The 5,789-nt window shown below is 45.6% G+C and overlaps 1 protein-coding gene across 12 annotated transcripts in view; it reads right to left on the reverse strand.

Annotated features, from left to right (window-relative positions):
- The window catches only part of RBFOX2 (RNA binding fox-1 homolog 2), a 113,461-nt gene that overhangs the window by 61,374 nt on the left and 46,298 nt on the right, over positions 1-5,789 (reverse strand). The window contains exon 1 of one of the 12 annotated variants that reach the window (XM_031057693.1): positions 727-801. The exons of the other annotated variants lie outside the window; for them this stretch is intronic. The gene's annotated coding sequence lies outside the window, so the exon portion shown is untranslated. Of the gene's footprint in view, positions 1-726; positions 802-5,789 lie in introns of those variants that run through there. 12 annotated transcript variants of the gene reach the window in all.

Here is a 5,789-nt window from a genome sequence, read left to right on the forward strand (position 1 = left end):
GCCGCACAGTCTCTCTTTCCCCAATCCTGAGCATCTCTACAATCACTCAAGGCATTAATCACCCACTCCTGCCTCAGCTCAGGGTATCCCACAGAGACCTCTTGCATAGTGGACTTCTTAGAAGCTTTTAGCACCGTCTTAGATGTGGCTAACACCAATCAGATGACTCAGAAACAAAGAACTGACCATGCAAAAGATACCCCCAGAAGACAATAAAAATGCTACCCCCACCATGTCAGAAAACCACGAGAAGGAAACAAAAAAGCATGCAGCCCTACAGCCTCTGCAGGGATCTCACCAAGGGGGGAGCTGCATTCAGCCACCCGGGGTGAAGGAGAACAGCCTTGACATTGAAGCTCAACCCTGGGAAGCCCAGGCTGCTGCACCGCTCCTACTGCTTTCACTGCCGCAGCAGAAAAAAAATCCACAGAAAAGATTTATGATAGGAGGGCTGTTTGATTTATGTGCATGTCAACAGACTAATCCTGATTTTAAATTTTGGCTGCTGTTCCAGCCCTGGGTCCTCCCCCACAAAGCCTGGAGGTGCTCGAGGCTATTCTGACACCAGCATGCTTAAATCAATGGAGTAAAAGCGAAACAGACCTTATCCCGTGGATAGGAAAGGCAGAGTGGGAATTACCAAGCAGCCTTTCAGCAGAGAGCATGCAGGGGCTGACGGACCTCCAAAGAAGCCGGACAAACCTTTCAGTCCCTTTATCAGCCTACCTGCAGCTTTCCCTTCCGGGCGGAGGAAACAATGATAAACGCAGTGCACCTCCAGCCAGCACCGGGTCATTCAGACACTGGCTGAATCCCAAATTTGCTCTGACATTAGTCTATCTGGTCTGCCTCCCCTGGGGGCCACGTGGCCACGCGCTCCTGCAGCTGGGGAGAAGGAGAGGGAAGGGCATTCAATACCACTTAGCAGAGCCGAGCTGCAGCCTTGGCCCGTGCTGAAGAAGGAACGGTTTCAAGTCCAGCCTTGCTGCCTGCAGGAACACAAACTCCGCAGCCTTATCTGAGAATGAAGAATTCAGGGGAGCATGCCAGCCGTGGCCAGTGCTCAGCTCCTTGCACGCACTCCCCCAAGCACCTGCAGCCCTGCGTCGCGTGCTCACAGCTCTGCGGAGGTTTTTCACGCACCAAGCACGTTTTCTGAAAGCAGGACAGGGTTTTTGTTTCCCCCCCAAAAAAGGAGGGCAGCTCCACCAGCCCTCCAGTTCTGCTCATTCCTTTGCTATTCTCAGCTTCAAAGCAAGCAATTCTGACTCGACCTAACCCATCATCAAGATCTGCAGAGCGAGTTCTAAAGCAGGAGGCAGGACAGACAGAACGACAGCCATCCCACCACAAACCAGGTATCAGGAATCTCACTGCTCACCTGCTCAGACCATTTATCCCCTGACATGACAGCTCCATTCTGTCCACGTACTGTCTCCTTTCCAAGCTCTTCTGTTTACAGTATTTCATTGTATTTGATGGTCTGCATTCTTCCCTACAGCCCACATTGTCTGCCCCCCTTTCTTACGTTTCCAATAGGAGCTAAATAGGAAACTGACTTTTTCTTTTCAATGAAAAATTTTTCCACAGGAAAAATGGAGGAACATTTACCAGTCTTCTTAGAACAAGCTAGATTTCCAAGCCAGCAGCATCCTAAGTCAGAGGAAGAGAATGCTGATTAGGCCCAAACAAAACCAATTCTGCCATCGTGTCAACAGTGCAGGGCTGCTCCCCAAAGGACATAATCCAGCATTCTGTACAACATCACTCTTAGACTGTTTAAAATGCCAGCCCAGGAACCTTATATAATCTTATTTTCAATGTTTTTCCCCCTCAGTTAATACTGTTCCTTCCAGTTTAAATGCATTTCAACCTTTTAAGTATTTTCTCTCTTTTCTTCAATTATCTATCTATAAATGTTTGAAGGATGAAAAATACTTACTCTCTCCTCTGTTGCTTGTGGCATTTTGATAATACATATTTATTTTGAGCTTAATCACACCTCTCAAGCCAAAATATCCTGGTAACTTTATTTATTACTTCTCTCTGACCTTCCTAAGACTTTTCAAAGAAGGATTTCTGGGGCAGAATAAAATGTTTTTAATACCATTGTCACTCCCCCACTCCTCAAATCACACTAACATGCAAAAATCATATATTTTATTACAAATTCATCCTTCATTTAATGTCTCAGGTTATCTGGAGATCTATCATTATTATATTTGTCCGGGTTTCATCATCCCATGGAGTATCTGTATCTCAAATTATTTTTCTCTTGATATGATTATGGACATATTTCCCGTCTGATTTTTTTTGTAATTTTAATTTCCTTTGATGCTTTAGAATTACTTTTTTCCCTGTTTCCACTAGCGTCAACAGAAAAGGACTCCTGATGAGATCTCTGCAGGTTTCACAGCATACTGATATCCTCCAAACCCAGAGGAGATTCTTCCTCTTCTGTTATTCTACCAAATTTCAACATTTACACAACACTTCATATTTTCAAGAGCTAACACACAACACACACACACACAGATCCCATTAATCTTCAAATACAGAACCTGAACTCCTTTCCGTACTTCTAAACCACCATGTAAAATTCTGCATTTAGGGGTGTTGCTTGTCACACTTCACAGGAAGTAGAGAGAGAATGGAGAAATCCTCGCATTTCCAGGTAAAGGAAAGTATCTTGGCTATCCAATCTTGACATACCTCACTGCATTGCCAGTCCTGCCTGTTTAAGCTCATGAAGATGTCTTAAAAATTTACTCAAATGCAACAAGAAACTCAGATAATCATATCCAAGAGCAGTCACCAGCCCCAAACTTACACAAGGATGCCACCACAGGACTAGGAAAATCTGGGTGCAGCTCCCCACAAAAACTACTACCATCTTAAACTTCTTTGATGGTATGAAGTAAATTTTAATCCACGTTCAAGAGCAGACAGACACCTCTCTTGGCCACAATGCATCAGGCTGGCAGTCTCCAGGAGGTGAGTGTGAGGGACATTTGGTTGCAGGAATAATTTTGGCAGTTCCAGATGAACTGATTAGCTCTGCCAGTTTGTGCTGCCATGCACCAACCATGATAACTGCCATCCCATGCTCAAACTGGGAAAGGCTGTTCAGTGCAAGTGAAACAGTGCAATTAACACACACTCCTTAAAAAACAAAAACAAAACAAAACAACAACAACAACAACAAAAAAAACCACACCAAACCACACTTCAGTATGATATATGTTGACCTATAGTTCAAAGTAAAGCGATAATTCCTGTGTTTTCTATTCCTTCTGATGCTTTGTTCCCACAGAAATCATTCATTCGCATCAGGTAGGAATTCAAGGCAGCTGCCCCCTTGCAAAATGTTGGTATCTGATTCATGAGCACCCAAGCCCTCATGGCACAAGAAGGATATGGTTACCCATCTGGGCTCTGCTTTCAGGCCCCTATTCTCAGCCCTACAAAGGTCCAGTCATGTCCTTGCAGGTGCCAACCTTCTTCCTTAAGCCAGAGGTTTGCCTACAGAGATCAGTAAAAACCAATCCCACCTTTTGTTTAAAAAACAAATTAGCTAAAGCAGTGAAAAATCCCTAATGGGGACACATTTCTAAGAGCTTATGCAGCTTTAAGTTAATTAATGAACTTTGCAGCTCCAAGCTAAGCGGAGGAACGATGAGTAACCGATGAGTAACTGCACGTGGCGATACCTTGTGGAAGGGTGGGAGCTGGGGACGACAACTCAACAAGGAGCAACGTGGTTCAGCAAATGTGACACAGGATGAATTCTTTCAGCAGACAGCAGGTGGTGATCCAAGATCATGGCATTGGAGCGCAAAGAGCAAACACCAGAAATGCACACAAAGGCCTCCTGCTTCCATAAAATTGTCAAAGATCAATCTGTTCTGTGAAGAAGTGGTTTTGTTTTCCTCATTAGAGAAATGGGTGTAAGTAGAGGGATATGAAAGGAGTCTTACAGCAATGCAGTTCCAGATCTCTTCGGTGTTGCTATGCCATAATATGCATAGATAGAAAACCCTAACCAGCCAAATAAAAATTATACTCCTGGTAAAGCTAAGCTAGTAAAATTTCTGTATAGATGTGGCAAAGTGCCATAAGGTAATTGGTCTGTGTTATCCATAACCCTACTGTGAGTCATCAGCATTGCAGAAAGGTGCAGGGAAATGGTACAGCATATAAACATCAAACAATCTCTTAAAAATGCCTTTGAACTCTGCTAACCCCCAAATCACTGGGATGTGGGTATAAGCCTATTAGTGGAATGGGGTTTCTAATACATATGTCTTCACTGAACTAATTTTATGAATCTTCGAAGCAACTGATTTGCAGCTAACAGAGGCAATTAACCTGTTTGTGAAGACCAGAGTTCCAGGCTACAACTGTTTGCTCTCTGCACTAACCTAATCCCTTCTGTAAACAGCAAAAATGTTTGGAGCTGGGATCTGAAGAGCCTGTCAGGAACCTGGAGCTGCTGCCCACCCTCAGCTCTCTGTAAGAAAGGGATCCTTCTGAGTGAAGGCAATGAAGGGACCGTGCTGTCCCTCCTAGAAGCCAGGTCACAGCTTCCTGTCAGGGATGCAAACATCACACATGCAAAGCACTGCTCCCTGGCTGTACAAAGACAAGAAAGAAAGGGCTTACCATACAAGGCTGCTGCTTAGGAGCATGAGAATAATTAATTAATTAATAATGGGCTGTGTTCCACCCCCCTCCCCTTCTCATAGATCAACAAAAAAGCTGCTGTAGCAGAGTCTCTTTCCCAGCGCCTTCCAACACAGTCTCCCTTTCCCAGTTCCCAGGTGCAGCTTCAGAGGGGCTCTGGCTGGAGCTGCCACCACCCTCCCTCCAGCTGTGCACTCCTGCCCTCCCTCCCCTGCCAGCCTGCCCACCACTGAGCCCTTTCAGCACATATCCCAGGGAAAAAAATTACTCACTTTTTATTGCCAGGTTAGTTTTGTTCCCAGTTAAGAGTGCTGAAACAGCTTGGCAAGGAGCTGGAGGAGAACCAGAGCCAGAAAGGACAGGGGGTGGAGAAGCTGGGGAGGGAAGGGCCATGGGCACCAGCGCTTGGATGAGCTCAGGCTGCCAGGGAGCTGCAGTCTCCAGCGTGCATTAACCCTCTTCTCAGGCAATCCCACACTTTGCCGGCTGATAGCAAATGTATCAACAAGCTAATGGGAGTGGATACAAAGCAGCGGGAGCGATGCTCCCCACATGCGCCAGGAACTCCAGCACTATCCCTTGCGGAAAACCACAGGCTGGGGCATTCATTACACCAAAGACAGATTCCACCCTACACTGGCGGCTTCCACAGCACACAGAACCTACGCCTGGGTTTTTAAAACTCTGCTTTTACTCTTTTGGGCGATGAAGACACTCAAACACGAGACAAAGTGATGTACAGAATGCTGAAGTGGTGGCTTTCCAACATCCGAGACACCCCAAAACAGTGATTTGGCCACGCCAACCCTGCAGGTGCCCACAAACATGATACAAGCTCTCTATTTCAAAATGCAGCAATAACACTTCCTCCATTGTGGCCATTTCATTACAGATTAGCTTTGAATGGGAAGAGTGGGTAAAATGCCTACAGGAAAGAAATCTGGGGGTGAAAAGGATACATACAAAGGATATAACCATCTCATCTCCTTCATCTTTGTACAAACCCGTTCCTGGATTCAGAGGGGTATGTGACCCTAACCTGACACCCACTCTCCACACTACAAAGGCATTTCTGTAACTCCAGAGAGCAAGACTGACATGCCTGT

Source organism: Geospiza fortis, unplaced genomic scaffold, assembly GCF_000277835.1.
Source record: "Geospiza fortis unplaced genomic scaffold, GeoFor_1.0 scaffold173, whole genome shotgun sequence".
Classification (NCBI taxonomy): Eukaryota; Metazoa; Chordata; class Aves; order Passeriformes; family Thraupidae; genus Geospiza; species Geospiza fortis.